We start from the raw sequence: 17,122 nt of genomic DNA on the forward strand, positions 1-17,122 counted from the left end.
TCGTCAGCGCCGCGTCGTCCCGGCCCGTCCCGCGCATCGTCCCCGTCCCCGTCACCGCCGCGCCGTCCCGGCCCGTCCCGCGCGTCGTCCCCGTCCCCGTCATCGCCGCCACGTCCCCGTCATCGCCGCCCCGGCCCTTCCCCGTCGTCGCCATCCCGTCCTTGTCCCCGTCGTCGCCATCCCCGTCGTCGCCGCACCCGTCGCCGTCCCCGTCGCCTCTCGCCTCGCCGGTGAGCACACACACACATACATTTTTTTAGTTTTTTAGTTATAGAAATAGTTATAAAAATGTAAGAAATTTTTCTTTTTTTAGTTATAGAAATAGTTAGTTATATAGCATTGTTAGAAATGTTATAGAAAAGTTAGAATTGTTAGGATTTTTTTATTTTTTAGTTATAGAAATAGTTAGAAAAAGTTAGAAATTTTTCTTTTTTAGTTATAGAAATAGTTAGTTATATAGCATTGTTAGAAATGTTATATAAAAGTTAGAATTGCTAGGAATTTTCCTGTTTTTTAGTTATACAAATAGTTATAAAAAAGTTAGAAATTTTTCTTTTTTTAGTTATAGAAATATTAGAAATGTTATACAAATGTTAGTTATATATATAGAAATGTTATAATTTTTTTTCTGTTTTTTAGTTATAGAAGTATTAGAAATGTTATAGAAATGTTAGTTATATAGCATTGTTAGAAATGTTATAGGAATGTTAGTTATATAGAAATGTTAGAAATTTTAGTTATCAAAATCCAATCATTAAAAAAATGTTACTTTTTGCGGGCATATAGCTAGTATTTGTTCTCAACGATGCCTGGCCCGCATCCTCGCCGTTGACCCGTCCGCGACGACGTCCGGCTGACCCATGTCTGGGACTGGGCTCCGCCGGGCTGGCACTGGGAGGTGCTGCCTGGAGGGGCGCGCCGCTTGATGAGGAACCCGGCCCCGGTCGTCGACCCTGATCTCATTTGGTGGCGTTCGCGTGGGCCAGTTTTGGTGTGGAGGGATCCGGCCCCGCCGGAGGTGGTACGTTGCTGTGTCAGGGAGGAGGACGAGCACATCCATCGCTACATGGTTGCGTTAGAGGGCGGCGGGTTCTCCAATACCTGGCAGTTTCTTCAGGGATCTCACTTCAGCTATGATCCTGTGAGGGTTCCTTCTCTTTGGGTGTCCACCGCCCGCGCCGCATGATCCGACGATGTATTCGAGATTATATCTATTATTCGAGACAATGTATTCTAGATTATATCTATTATTCGAGACGATGTATTCGAGATTATATCTATTATTCAAGACGACATATTCGAGATTATATTCGATGATGCTTATTATGTACTTTGATTGATTCAGTTTTTCCTTATTAATTGATTGCATCCATGCATTGTAATTTGAATATATTTCTTTTGGATTAGTTAAACAAAACCTATGGCGGACAATACCGACAGAGAGGGAGAAGAGGCCCTGTTCAATATCATACGCAATCCTCGTGGGCCAGATGATGATCAGAATGAAGAAGATTATGACGGCTCCGAATATCTAAACAACATCGGGGAGGGTGATATGATATTCGATCGCGACGACCGAATTGATGAAGTCATGAACTATGAACATGACGAAGAAAATGTTGATCTTGAAACAACAAAGACCGGCGAGGTATATATATTTATATAAGCAGGCATCAGGTGATCATCACATGTTTTAAATGACTTGAAGATATATTAACGAATCGATCTTTCTTCTTTCAGCCATCTGGATCGAGCAAATCTTTAGGCAACAGGACGAAACGAGGCCCGAACAAAAAGTTGAAGGAGGGCGTAAAGTACAATATCGAGGCAATCAGACCTAATGGCGAACCATTTGCGCCTAAGAAGATTGCGGACAAGTTCGTTCGTCAGTGCGGAGTTCTTGTGAAGGACCAACTCCCGATCTCCCTTCAAGAATGGAGAGAGCCAGCAAAGCCACATCCAGGAGTTACTTTTCTCGATGACAGACAAAAACATTTGCTTTGGGAAACGCTCATGGAACATTTCACCCTACCAGATCATTTCACAGATGCAGATGTGGAGAAAGTCAAGGACACTGCTCTTAGGAAGATGGCGGTTGCATTCAAGAACCACAAGATTCGTGAATGGGCCAAGTACGTCAACGGAGGAAGGAAGACTTCAGTATTCGAGGGAACACTAGAGAACCAAAGTGCTCATTGGGACGATTTCGTGAAATTCAAGGATTCGGGATTATCTAAGGAACGATCGAGAATAAACAAGGCCAATGCCGCAAAAAAGGATAAGTTCCATAAGCTGGGGCCAGGTGGCTATGCGGTGGGAATGCCTAAGTGGGATAAGTCTGAGAAAGAGATGTTGGATGCAAGTGTCACTCCAGAAACATTGAGCTGGCCCCCCAGGTGCAGGACTTGGTTCTATGCGCATGGGGGGGAGTTGGACCCGAAGACAGGCAAAGTTTCGAAGAAGGCATGTCTGGACGGAGCCGAAGATAAGCTACTTGTTGCAATAGAAGAGGCTCGATCCGGGTTGTTCGAGCCCAATAAAGAGAACGACGGGCTTATGCGTGCCCTGGGAAATCCTGAACACCCGGGAAGAACACGAGGCATGGGCGCTATTCTGTGGTATGAGGGGTTTTTGGACTAGAACACCGACTACAGAACCCGTGCGAGAAAGAAGATTGCGGAGGAGAAGAAGAGGAAGATGGAGGAGGAGCAGAGGAAGCTAGACTATGAATGCCTTCAAGGCCTAGAATCAGCGCACGCGGACTTGGCAATCAAATTCCAGCGGCAGCAGGAGCAGAACGACTCACTTAGCCAGCAAAGGGGGTCTCAACAGCTAGCGGATGATCCACCAATGGATAGCACCGTCCCATCCATGCCGAGAAGCAGTGTGCGTTCCGCCCCGGGCGACGCATTGCTGGATAGCTTCCCAGTGGATGACATCATGGAGAACACTAACTGCCAGCTACACTTCAAAATGAAGAACATATCCATGAAGGTGGCGGACGCCCTTGCTTTTACAAATCCCCCCGAGGCAACCTTCCATCGCAACCCGATTCCAGCGGGCTATGCTCGTCTCTTGGTTGATGAGGTGGTGGACCAATATTCGGGGCTAGAGCTTGACATTCCTGGAGGTGACGATGGGCACACACTAGGAGAGGCCAACCATCGTATCATCCTATGGAGAAAGGATTGCATCATCTTTCGAAGGCCACCAACACTGCGTCATCCGACTCCTCGTCGCAGTCCGCCACCGAGTTAGCAGACTCTCGCTCCTCCAAGTCCACCAACGCGTCAGGCCACTCCTCCTCCAAGTCCGGCACAGCTTCAGGACACTCCTCCTCCAAGTCCGGCAAAGCGTCAGGCCATTCCTCCTCCAAGTCCGGCACACCTTCAGGCCACTCCTCCTCCAAGTCCGGCACAGCTTCAGGCCACTCCTCCTCCTCCAACTCAGCCACGTCAGCCGTCTTCGCCGCCTCAGCAATCACGGAAGAGAGCCGCCTCAGCTATGGTGCGTAGAGGTACAAGTCGAGGTAGTACTGCAGGTACAGGCGGAGGCAAGCGATTTCAATATGGTCCAAGCCTCGCGCCTCTTCCGCAGAGGCCTTACGACAAGTCCGAGGAGGAAAACGTAGCCATATCGAAGGCCGAGGTGGAAGCCCATTTTGCACCGAAACTGCCATCGCTGCCAAGGGAGAAAGTGCCTGTGGAAAAGATTGACCACTTCATTCGTATGGCTAGACCACCAACTCCCAAGCCTGTTGACACAGACTATGAGCGCCACCTCAGGAAGTTAAATCGAGCACGTCTACAGAAAGAGGCGAGCTCGAACTCGAGCAAATTAGCTGGCAAAAGGATCGGTAAAACCGTTCCCCAGCTGGGAGAACAGGCTGCGCAATCAATCCCCCCGCTTGTTGTGCCAACAACACATGAGAGTAGGCGCGCCCAATATTATTGTGGGCAAACCGTTAACGTTCCTGGGGTGGGCGATGTGGTAATAACCGAGGAGCATATTGCGCAGGCTCAATCAATCGGGATCACTGTTGGATAACTCCTCGATATCGAACCCATGTCTCCGACTAGAGAGGAGGAAATAAAACGGAAATATGCCCGGGGCCAACCTTTGGTCGAGCCAGAGGAGGTCAATAAGCTCCCAACGGGAATGTATGAATTGCATCAATGGTACATGGACATTACCAAGATTTCCAATCGAGAGTCCCTCATGGTGAATGTCAACGAGGAGCATTACTACCATAAGAAAGCTGTGACCGTTGAGTATTCAGAACTTTTTCAGCTATACAATAAAGACACACTCGACAAATCTATCGTGAGTTGCTATTGTCTGTAAGTGATTTCTTTCTGTAATTTAAGTCTCAAGCTAGCTGATCATTTTGATCAATCATTACCTGTAATTATCCTCACTATATTCTTTTCTATGGTATTATGCAGGATGAAGATTTATGAAATGAAAAAAGGTGGACGCTATGGCATTGGGTTCGTTGACCCAAATACCATTAATGAATACACATGGAAAATAGATCCATATCACGCAAAATGTGTAGAGGAAAGCATGCTACAGTTCTTCAAGGAACTCAAATACAATGAAGATATACTACTTCCTTACAACTTCCAGTGAGTCACACTGTCTTGTACTACAAATTCTGTTTTTCCCTACTAGCTATAGCTACATGTTTTTGCTTACATATGCCCGCTTAATTAAGACATGCAAACGTGTGTGCATGCAGATATCACTGGATCTTGTTAATTATTAAAGTTGATGAAGGAACAGTTGAAGTACTAGACTCGCTACTTAAGAAAGCAAGTGACTACACCATCGTGAAGGGGATAGTCAACAGGTAATTTCAATCATTATTAACTATATCTCGGCCTATTTAATTAGTTCGTCATTTCCTGATAACAACTATTTAATAACCCATTTATTCATTTTCTTTGTCGGTGGGCAGGGCTTGGGCAAAGTTCATCAGGGTCACTCCAGGCCCATGGAAACAAAGTCTGAAATGGTATCGACCCAAGGTAAGTAATTAAGTAGTACTAGCTAGCTGCCATCTCTTTAATTATCATGCTTGATTAATTATTATCTGGTCAAATTCCATTCTCGTAAAGGCCCTGAAGCAGGCGCCGGGGAATGATCTATGTGCATACTACGTTTGCGAGAACATTCACATGATGGCGTCCGAAAGGAGCAAATGTCAAAGACAGGAGTGGGTACGATATCGATTGTCAGAACACTATTCACAATTTTTACACCATTATCGATATCTAGTCACACAACTAATACACATGCATATTGATCTCCTTCTTAACAGTTCAAAGAGGTGCGGGACAAGCTCCTAACACAGGACCGCATAGAAGCAATTCAAGAGGAAATAGCAGGATTTTTGCTCGACCAGGTCATAGATCCCAAAGGAGAATACTATTACCCGCTACCGCCCCCATGAACCACTTCCAATTGTTATCGTGCTCTGAAGGCACCAATTAGCTAGGCTAATGCCACTGGCTCCGAAGGCACCAATTAGGAGAAATTGTATATATATACATGTGTGTATATATGTGTCAATTAATTAATGGTGGTTGTGAGACATTCGATGATATATATATATATATATATTATGATTGGTTCTACTAGAAATTCTATTTATATATATGCATAACATGTACAATATGTAGTATCGTAAAATACCAGCAAACGAAAAAGAATTAAATGGAAAACACAAAATTAAATGAAAAAGAAATCATAAACCCAAAACCCCCCCAACATTTTAATACCAGTTGGTGACACCAACCAGTACTAAAGGGCTCCCTGCCCCCGAAGCTGGCTCGTGCCACGTGGTTGCCCTTTAGCACCGGTTTGTGCTGAACCGATACTAAAGGGGGGCCTTTAGTGCCTACATTTTAGCGCCGGTTACCAAACCGGCACTAAAGGGCCTTACGAACCGGTGCTATTGCCCGGTTCTGCACTAGTGTAGCTATGGACCCAAAGGTCTGAAGTAAACTACTCACACATCATCGGAGGGGCCATGGAGTTGATGTAGAGGCCCTCCGTGATCAATGCCCCTCCGGCGGAGCTCCAGAATAGGCCCCAAGATGGGACCTCTTGGGTACAAAAGGTTGCGGCGGTGGAATTAGGTTTTCGTGGTGCTCCTGGATGTTTGGGGGTACATGGATATATATATATATATATATATATATATATATATATATATATATATATATATATATATATATATATATAGGAGGAGGAGGAAGAAGTACGTCGGTGGAGCAACGAGGGGCCCATGAGGGTGGAGGGCGCGCCCAGGGGGTGGGCACGCCCCCCTGCCTCGTGGCCGCCTCGTTGATTGCTTGATGTCCACTCCAAGTCTCCTGGATCATGTTTGTTCCAAAAATAACACTCCCGAAGGTTTCATCCCGTTTGGACTCCATTTGATATTCCTTTTTGGCGAAACTCTAAAATAGGCAAAAAAACAGCAATTTGGGTTGGGCCTCCGGTTAATAGGTTAGTCCCAAAAATAGTATAAAAGTGTAAAAATAATCCCATTAACATCCAAAATAGATAATATAATTGCATGCAGCAATCAAAAATTATAGATACGTTGGAGACGTATCAGAGAGGATTGATGACGTTGAGAAGACAATTGACACCAAGTTGGATGCCGAGTTCGATGAAGTACTCGCGCGTCTTCCACGACCACCGCACGCTGCACCTGTCATACCTCTACATCAACAACAACAACAATAGCAACAACAAAAACAACAACAACAACAAAAACAACAACAACAACAACAACAATAACAACAACAACATCGCCTTCCAAATAAAGTGGGACGAGCATTGCACATTCCACTTGAGCCTGGTCAAAATTCTAGTGTCGTTGTACCTACTGTTGATGCTTCTGTAGCTCCTGCTACTATTGCAGAGGTGGAGGACCATTGCGAGGATCAGGTTGATCAAAATCAGAACTACGTGCAACCAACAACACCACCACCACCAGGTCGTCCTCACGCATATCATCGCAATGGTAGGGCTGCACCACCACCTGAGGTACAAGATCATGACCATCTTCCTAAACTAAAATTGAATATTCATCGTTTGAGGGTAGTTATGTTCCTGATATATATCTTACTTGGGAGTTAGAAACTGAACAACGTTTTACATGTTTACAATATCCTGAGGAGAGACGCGTTCCTGTTGTTGTTTGTGCTTTCACTAGTTTTGCATGTGTTTGGTGGTCTAAACATTGTAGATTATATCCTATTCCAGCTACTTGGGCTGCTTTGAAAACTGTTATGCATACTCGTTGGGTTCCACCATATTATCAGCGTGAATTACTTCAAAAATTGCATCGTTTAAGACAAGGAAAAAATTCTGTAGAAGAATATTATCAGGAATTACAAACTGGAATGATTAGATGTGATATTGTTGAGGATAATGAAGCTATGCTTGCACGTTTTATGGGTGGATTAAATAAAGAGATTCAGACCATTCTAGAGTATAAGGAGTATAATAATATCACTCGTTTATTCCATCTTGCTTGCAAAGTTGAACATGAAGTGCAGGATCGACAGGCATTGTCGCGAACTAACTTTTCTGCAGGTCGACCTTCATCATGGACACCACGTGCATCCTCTACTCCCACACGTCCTACTACAGCACCACTAACTTCAGCCGCCAATTCCAACCGAGATACAAGAAACAGGCACCACCACCACCATCTTCCAGGAGTACACCTTCTGGTTTCGCACAGAGCTCGTCTTCATCCATGGCATCAATAGGGCAAACACATGATATTATTTGTCGTCATTGCAAGGGTGGAGGTCATCATGCGAGAGAATGCCCATCTAAGCGTGTGATGATTGCTACTATGGATGGTGGGTATGAGTCCGCTAGTGACTATGATGGGGAGACTTTGGCTCTTATTACAAGTGAAGAACTCGGTGGAGATGATTTTGATCATGAGACGCAATACATGGCTCCTGAAGATGCTGACAGGTATGAATGTTTAGTTGCTCAATGTGTTTTGAGTGTGCGGGTCACACAAGCTGAGCAAAATTAGAGGCATAATTTGTTCCATACAAAGAGAGTTGTGAAGGAACATTCTGTTCGCGTCATCATAGATGGAGGGAGCAGCAACAATTTGGCTAGCATGGATATGGTGGAGAAGCTATCCCCCACCACAAGACCACATCCACATCCATACTACATCCAATGGTTCAACAACAGCAAGGTTATGGTAGAACGTACTGTTCGTGTGCATTTTAGTATCTCTACATATGCTGATTATGTTGATTGTGATGTGGTACCTATGCAAGCATGTTCCTTATTACTTGGTAGACCATGGAAATTTGATAAAAAATATGTACACCATGGTAGAAACAATCAGTATACTCTTGTTCATAAGGATAAAAATATTACTTTGCTTCCTATGACTCCTGATTCCATTTTGAAAGATGATATTAATAGAGGTAATAAAGAAAAACAGGAGAAAAATAAGAGTGAAAATCATATTGTGGCAAAAGAATTTGAGCAACAGATGAAGCCTAATAATAAACCATCTAGTGTTTCTTCTGAAATTACATTGAAAAGTGCATGTTTACTTGCCACCAAATCTGATATTGATGATCTAGATTTCAGCAAATCTATTCGCTATGCTTTTGTGTGCAAAGAGGCATTATTTTCTTTCGAGGATGTACCTTCCTCTTTGCCTCCTGCTGTCACTAACATGTTGCAAGAGTTCGCTGACATCTTTCCACAAGACGTGCCACCAGGATTACCACCTATTTGAGGGATTGAGCATCAAATTGACTTAATTCCCGGTGCCTCGCTGCCAAACTGTGCGCCATACGTACCAATCCAGAGGAGATGAAGGAGATTATGCGTCTAGTACAGGAGCTGCTCGACAAAGGTTATATACGCAAATCTCTTAGTCCTTGTGATGTTCCTATTATACTAGTGCCAAAAAAGGATGGTACACTGAGTATGTGTGTTGATTGTAGAGTCATTAAAAATATTACTATTCGTTATCTTCATCCTATTCCTAGGCTACATGACATGCTTGATGAATTGAGTGGCTCTACAATATTCTCCAAAGTTGATTTGCGTAGTGGATACCAACAAATTCGTATGAAATTGGGAGATGAATGGAAAACGACATTTAAAACTAAGTTTGGATTATATGAGTGGTTAGTCATGCCTTTTGGGTTAACTAATTCACCTAGTACGTTCATGAGATTAATGAACATAGTATGTGCTTTCATTGGACGATTTGTGGTAGTCTATTTTGATGATTTACTGATTTATAGCAGATCTTTGGAGGAACATTTGGAACACTTACGTGTTGTTTTTATTGCTCTACGTGATGCATGTTTGTTTGAACCTTGGGAAGTGCACATTTTGCATCGATTGAATTATTCTACTTATGATAAATAATTATATGCTCTTGTTCGGACTTTAGAAACATGGCAACATTATTTATGGCCCAAAGAATTTGTTATACATTCTGATCATGAATCTTTGAAACATATTAAAAGTCAAGCTAAACTGAATCGTAGACAAGCTAAATGGGTTGAATTCATTGAGACTTCCCTTATGTCATTAAACACAAGAAGGGTAAAGAAAATATTATTGTTGATGCATTATCTCATCGCTATACTATGCTTTCACAACTTGACTTCAAAATATTTGGTTTGGAGACCATCAAAGATCAATATGTGCATGATGCTGATTTTAAAGATGTAATGCAAAATTGTAAAGAAGGAAGAATGTGGAAGAAGTTCATCGTTAATGATGGATTTGTGTTCCGTGCTAACAAGCTATGCATTCCAGCTACCTCCGTCCGTCTTTTGTTGTTGCAGGAGGAGCATGGAGGAGGATTAATGGGTCACTTTGGCATGAAGAGGACGGAGGATGTACTTGCTACACATTTCTTTTGGCCAAAGATGAGACGTGATGTTGAGCGTTTTGTTGCTCGCTACACTACATGTCAAAAAGCTAAGTCACGACTCAATCCTCATGAGGTTTATATATGCCTTTGCATGTACCTAGTGTTCCTTGGGAGGATATATCTATGGACTTTGTTTTAGGTTTACCTCAAACAAAGAAGGGGAGGGATAGCATATTTGTTGTCATGGATAGATTCTCAAAAATGGCACACTTTATACAATGTCATAAAAGAGATGATGTTGTTAATGTTGTTGATTTGTTCTTCCCTGAAATTATTCGCTTGCATGGTGTGCCAAAATACTATTGTTTCAGATCGTGATACTAAATTTCTTAGCCACTTTTGGAGATGTTTATGGGCTAAGTTGGGGACTAAACTGCTTTTTAGTACTACTTGTCACCCCCAAACTGATGGACAAACTGAAGTAGTCAATAGAACATTGTCTAAATGCTTAGGGTTGTTTTGAATAATAATAAGAAAATATGGGAAGAATGCTTACCTCATATTGAATTTGCTTATAATCGTTCATTGCATTCTACTACTAAGATGTGTCCTTTTGAAATTGTGTATGGTTTCCTACCTCGTGCACCTATTGATTTGTTGCCTCTTCCATCTTCGGAGAATGTTAATTTTGATGCTAAACAATGTGTTGATTTTAAAAATGCATGAGTTAACTAAGGAAAACATTGAGCGTATGAATGCTAAATATAAACTTGCTGGACATAAGGGTAGAAAACATGTTGTGTTTGCATCTGGAGATCTTGTTTGGTTACATTTGCGTAAGGATAGATTTCCAAATTTCTGCAAATCAAAGCTAATGACACGTGCTCGTGGTCCTTTTAAGTTTTAGAGAAAATAAATGATAATGCATATAAACTTGAGCTTCCTGCAAATTTTGGGGTTAGTCCTGCTTTTAACATTGTAGATTTGAAGCCTTATTTGGGTGAGGAACATGAGTTTCCGTCGAGGACGACTTCATTTCAGGAAGGGGAGGATGATGAGGACATCAATACCATTGTTACACCCACAGCCCCTGCTGCTATACATACTGGACCAATTACTAGAGCTCGCGCACGCCAATTGAATTACCAGGTATATTCATTTCTTGGTAACGATTCTAGTGTTCATGAGAATATGATGCTGCCTAAATTGGATACATTTTTTTTGCTTACAAATGAAGGGCCTAGCTTAGAGAAGAAAGATGAACCTTGGAGCAAGTTCAATCATGGAGATGATGGCATGCGCAAGGGGAACAAGAATGGAGTTACAAGTGATGATTCCAGGACTTTGAAGCCACCATAATGAGTGCATGAAGCCTTGGACGAAATATACAAGATGCCACTTCATAAATTTCGTCCAGAGGCTATTCTAGGTGCTGCGTCACCTTATTTTTGGGCCAGGCCCATGTAACTTCGAAATACTTGATTATAGGATGTTTTTAGAGTCCGTATGTGTGGGGAAACAAGAGTTAGGGTTGGTTTCGGACCCCTCCTCCATGGGCCACGAAACTCCCCCCCTCTTTCCTCCATATATACAGCCCTTAGGGCATCGTTTAGACTTTGGGTTTTGTTTAGATTAAAAGTTCGCCATAGCTGCAACTTCGCGTACTTCGTTTGTGTTCAACGACCAGACCAAGGCGTCACAGAACCCCACCTTGATCAATAAAGCTTTCATCTTATATTCGCAATATCGAGATTGTAATCTTAGTTTCTTGCTTGTTCTTCGTTTGCTTGTAGGAAATAGACCTTTGTGGTCAGGTTGATCATGCTCCTGCATGGTCAATAACCTCTCGGAGTTGGTTTAGCGGTTGCTAAGGCACGACGTCTTCGCACGTTTGTAGTCGGATCGTGAAAGTCTACTCCTCCGAAACGATAATCATTGTCTCATTGAAAGACGGGACACCTTTTCCTTTATCAGTACCTCTCATGAAACGGTAGGGGTGGCTAATATATTTCCATGCTAGATATGTTATTCTCACGATGAGTGTTTATTCACTTTTTATTGCACGATAGTAAGGCAAAGGTATTAGGGATGTCTAGTCCTGAAATGAAAAATGAATTTACTTTATGTTTTCAAATAATAAATTCCTTGGGAAGTGTTGGTATGGAAGGCACCCGTGGATGCGGTTAGCCATGGAAAGTGAAAGTATGGTTGAAAAAGCAATAAACTTTAATTTCTGTTTGGGAACCGCCTATGATATATATAGCATGGAAAGTACTGGGAACTACTCGATCGTTCTCGTTGACAGGAAAAGCATACCTCCCAAAATGTTTTTATCTCTATCTTTTTCGCTTTGAGCTCTGGCACCTCTACAAATCCCTACTTCCCTCCGTGAAGGGCCCTTTACTTTATGCAATTTTTTTATTTGAGTCTCCGTCTTCTCTTATAAAGAACCAACTAAGGGGCACTATGAGTGTACTTGAGCATTGGGTGTAGCTGATATGCGAGTGTGTTTCATGAATGGATCAATGATTGAGCATAATGGGCCAGGGATAACTTATTGTAGTGTTGATATTTTGAAAGACATGGTTGCTTGTTGACATGCTTGAGTATTTAAGTCCTCATGTCAAAACTAGACTATTGATGTGAACCATATAAAATTCCAAATGTCCATGCTATAAAGAAAAGAATATGAGATGAACATGTTAGGCAGCATTCCACATCAAAATTTCTGTTTTTATCATTTACCTACTCGAGGATGAGCAGGAATTAAGCTTGGGGATGCTGATACGTCTTCAATGTATCTATAATTTTTTATTGTTCCATGCTGTTATATTATCATTCTTGGATGTTTTACAATCATTTTATAGTCATTTTATATCATTTTTTGGTACTAACCTATTGGCATAGTGCCAAGTGCCAGTTGCTGTTTTCTGCATGTTTTTTACATCGCGGGAAATCAATATCAAACGGAGTCGAAACGCAGCGAAACTTTTTGTTGATTTTTTTGGACCATAAGACATCCATTGGGCCAAATATGTACCAAAGAGGGAGCCCAAGGTGAACAAAAGACACCAGGGCGCGCCTGGAGGCCCAGGCGTGCCCTGGAGGGTTGTGCCCACCTCGGTGGCATCCCGAACCGCCTATTTGCTCTATAAATACCCCAATATTCCAAAAACCCTTGGGGAGTCAATGCAAATCAATTCCAGCCACTAGAAGTTCCAGAACCACTGGATCCAATCTAGACACCATCACGGAGGGGTTCATCATGTTCATTGGTGCCTCTCCGATGATGCGTGAGTCGTTCTTTGTAGACCTACGGGTCCATAGTTAGTAGCTAGATGGCTTCCTCTCTCTCGTTTGATTCTTAATACAATGGTCTCTTGGAGATCCATATGATGTAACTCTTTTTGCGGTGTGTTTGTTGGGATCCGATGAACTTTGAGTTTATGATCAGATCTATCTTTTATCCATGAAAGTTATTTGAGTCTTCTTTGATCTCTTATATGCATGATTGCTTATAGCATCATATTTCTTTTCCGATATTTGGGTTTTGTTTGGCCGACTTGATCTATTTATCTTGTAATGGGAAGAGGTGCTTCGTGATGGTGCTTGATCCCAGTGATAGAAGGGGAGCGACACGTATGTATCGTTGCTATTAAGGATAACAAGATGGGGTCTATTTCTACATAAATAGATCTTGTCTACATGATGTCATCGTTTCTATTGCATTACTCCGTTTCCCCATGAACTTAATACACTAGTTGCATGCGGGATAGTGGTCGATGTGTGGAGTAATAGTAGCAGATGCAGGCAAGAGTCGGTCTACTAATCTTGGACGTGATGCCTATATAATGATCATTGCCTAGATATCGTCATGATTATTTGAACTTTTATCAATTGCCCAACAGTAACTCGTTTACCAACCGTTTGCTATTTTTCTCGAGAGAGACCACTAGTGAAACTTACGGCCCCCCAGTCTCTTCTTTATTATATTTGCCTTTGCGACCTATTTTTATTTGCTTTTATTTTTAGATCTATTAAACTAAAAATACAAAAAAGTACCTTGCTGCATTTATTTTATTTGGTGATCCATCTATCAATTTATTACAACTTTCTCACCTCCACTTGCCAATTTCTGGCGTCGTTGCCCGAAAGGGATTGACAACCCCTTTAATACATCGGGTTAAGAGTATTTGTTATTTGTGTGCAGGTGTCGTTCACGTAGTGTTGCATGGTTCTCCTGCTGGTTCGATAACCTTGGTCTCATCACCGAGGGAAATACCTACCATTGTTGTGCTGCATCATCCCTTCCTCTTTGGGGAAATACCGAAGTAGTTCAAGCAAACATCAGTACCACACCTGATGTGTGTCCTGCCACTTATCTGGCAAAGAGGGTACAAGAGTGATCCAGGAGTGGACCACTGGACAGCGGTCAAAATCATCCTTATGTGCCTTGAAGAGGACTAAGGAAATGTTTCTCGGTTATGGAGGTGATAAAGAGTTCATCGTAAAGAGTTACGTCGATGCAAGCTTTGACACTAATCCAAAGCACTCTAAGTCTCAATCTGGATACGTATTAAACATGGGAGCAATTAGCTAGAGTAGCTCTATGCAGAGCATTGTAGACGCAGAATTTTGCAAAATACATACGGATCTGAATGTGACCGACCCGTTGACTAAACTTTTCTCACAAGCAAAACATGATCACACCTTATTACTCATTGGGTCTTAATCACATGGCCATGTGAACTAGATTGTTGACTCTAGTAAACCCTTTGGGTATTGGTCACATGGTGATGTAAACTATAGGTGTTAATCACATGGAAATGTGAACTATAGGTGTAAATCACATGGCGATGTGAACTATCCGTGTTATTCACATGGCGATGTGAACTAGATTATTGACTCTACTGCAAGTGGGAGACTGAAGGAAATATGCCCTAGAGGCAATAATAAAGTTGTTATTTTATATTTCCTTATTCATTATAAAGGTTTATTATTCATGCTAGAATTATATTGATTGGAAACCTAAATACATGTGTGAATACATAAACAAAAACCGTGTCCCTTGTGAGCCTCTACTTGACTAGCTCGTTGATCAAAGATGGTTAAGGTTTCCTAACCATGGACATGAGTTTTCATTTGATAATGGGATCACATCACTAGGAGAATGATGTGATGGACACGACCCATCCGTTAGCTTAGCATAATGATCGTTCGGTTTTGTTGCTATTGCTTTCTTCATGTCAAATACATATTCCTTCGACTATGAGATTATGCAACTCCCGGACACCGGAGGAATACCTTGTGTGAAATCAAACATCACAACGTGGCTGGGTGGTTATAAAGATGCTCCCTAGGTATCTCCGAAGGTGTTTTGTTGAGTTGTCATAGATCAAGATTAGGATTTGTCACTCCGAGTATCGGAGAGGTATCTCTGGGCCCTCTCGGTAATACACATCATAAGAAGCCTTGCAAGCAAAGTGACTAATGAGTTAGTTGCAGAATGATGTATCACGGAACAAGAAAAGAGACTTGCTAGTAACGAGATTGAACTAGGTATGAAGATATCAATGTGAATCTCGAGAAAGTAACATACCGATGGACAAAGGGAATTACGCATGTTGTCATAAGGTTCGACCGATAAAGATCTTCGTAGAATATGTAGGAACCAATATGGGCATCCAAGTTCCGCTATTGGTTATTGACCGGAGAGGTGTCTTGGCCATGTATACATAGTTCTCGAACCCGTAGGGTCCGCACGCTTAACATTCGTTGACGATGTAATATTATATGAGTTATGTATGTTGGTGACCGAATGTTATTCGGAGTCCCAGATGAGATCACGGACATGACGGGGAGCTCTGGAATGGTCCGGAGGTAAAGATTGATATATATGATGATATTGTTAGGCCAAGGGGTAAAGCCCACGAGGCATTAGGTCGGTGCAAAAGGAGTTTTGCAGAGGCCAGGGGCTAAACGGCAGAGACCTTGGCGTCTCGCACTGGGCCAGATGCCGAGGTGTCGGGGAACGCAATAATTTCAAAAAATTCCTACGCACACGCAAGATCCATCTAGGTGATGCATAGCAACGAGAGGGGAGAGTGTTGTCTACGTACCCTCGTAGACCGTAAGCGGAAGCGTTATGACAACGCGGTTGATGTAGTCATACGTCTTCACGATCCGACCGATCCTAGCACTGAAGGTACGACACCTCCGCAATTTGCACACGTTCAGCTCAGTGACGTCCTGCGAACTCTAGATCCAGCTGAGTGTCGAGGGAGAGTTTCGTCAGCACGACGGTGTGATGACGGTGATGATGAAGTTACCGACGCAGGGCTTTGCCTAAGCTCTACAACTATATGACCAAGGTGGAAATATGTGGAGGGGGCACCGCACATGGCTAAACAATCAACTTGTGTGTCTATGGGGTGCCCCCTCCCCCGTATATAAAGGAGTGGAGGAGGGAGAGGGTCGGCCCCTCTATGGCGCGCCCAAGGGGAGTCCTACTCCCACCGGGAGTAGGATTCCCCCCCTTCCCTAGTTGGATTAGGAGCGGAAGGAAGGGGAGAGAGGGGGAAGGAAAGGGGGGGGCGGCACCCACCCAATTCGGATTTGTCTTGGGGGGCGCCCCCTCCTAGGCTCCCTTCTCCTCTCTCCAACTATGGCCCAATAAGGCCCATATATCTCCCGGGGGGTTCCGGTAACCTCCCGGTACTCCGGTATATGCCCGAACTCACCCGGAACCATTCCGATGTCCAAACATATGATTCCAATATATCAATCTTTATGTCTCGACCATTCCGAGACTCCTTGTCATGTCTGTGATCTCATCCGAGACTCCGAACAACCTTCGGTACATCAAAACACATAAACTCATAATACCGATCATCATCGAACGTTAAGCGTGCGGACCCTATGGGTTCGAGAACTATGCAGACATGACCGAGAATCATCTCCAGTCAATAACCAATAGCGGAACCTGGATGCTCATATTGGTTCCTACATATTCTATGAAGATCTTTATCGGTCAAACCGCATAACAACATGCGTTGTTCGCTTTGTCATCGGTATGTTACTTGCCCGAGATTCGATCATCGGTATCTCAATACCTAGTTCAATCTCTTTACCGGCAAGTCTCTTTACTCGTTCTATAATGCTACATCCCGTAACTAACTCATTAGTTACATTGCCTGCAAGGCTTATAGTGATGTGCATTACCGA

The sequence above is a fragment of the Triticum dicoccoides genome, chromosome 5A, assembly GCF_002162155.2.
Source record: "Triticum dicoccoides isolate Atlit2015 ecotype Zavitan chromosome 5A, WEW_v2.0, whole genome shotgun sequence".
Lineage (NCBI taxonomy): Eukaryota > Viridiplantae > Streptophyta > Magnoliopsida > Poales > Poaceae > Triticum > Triticum dicoccoides.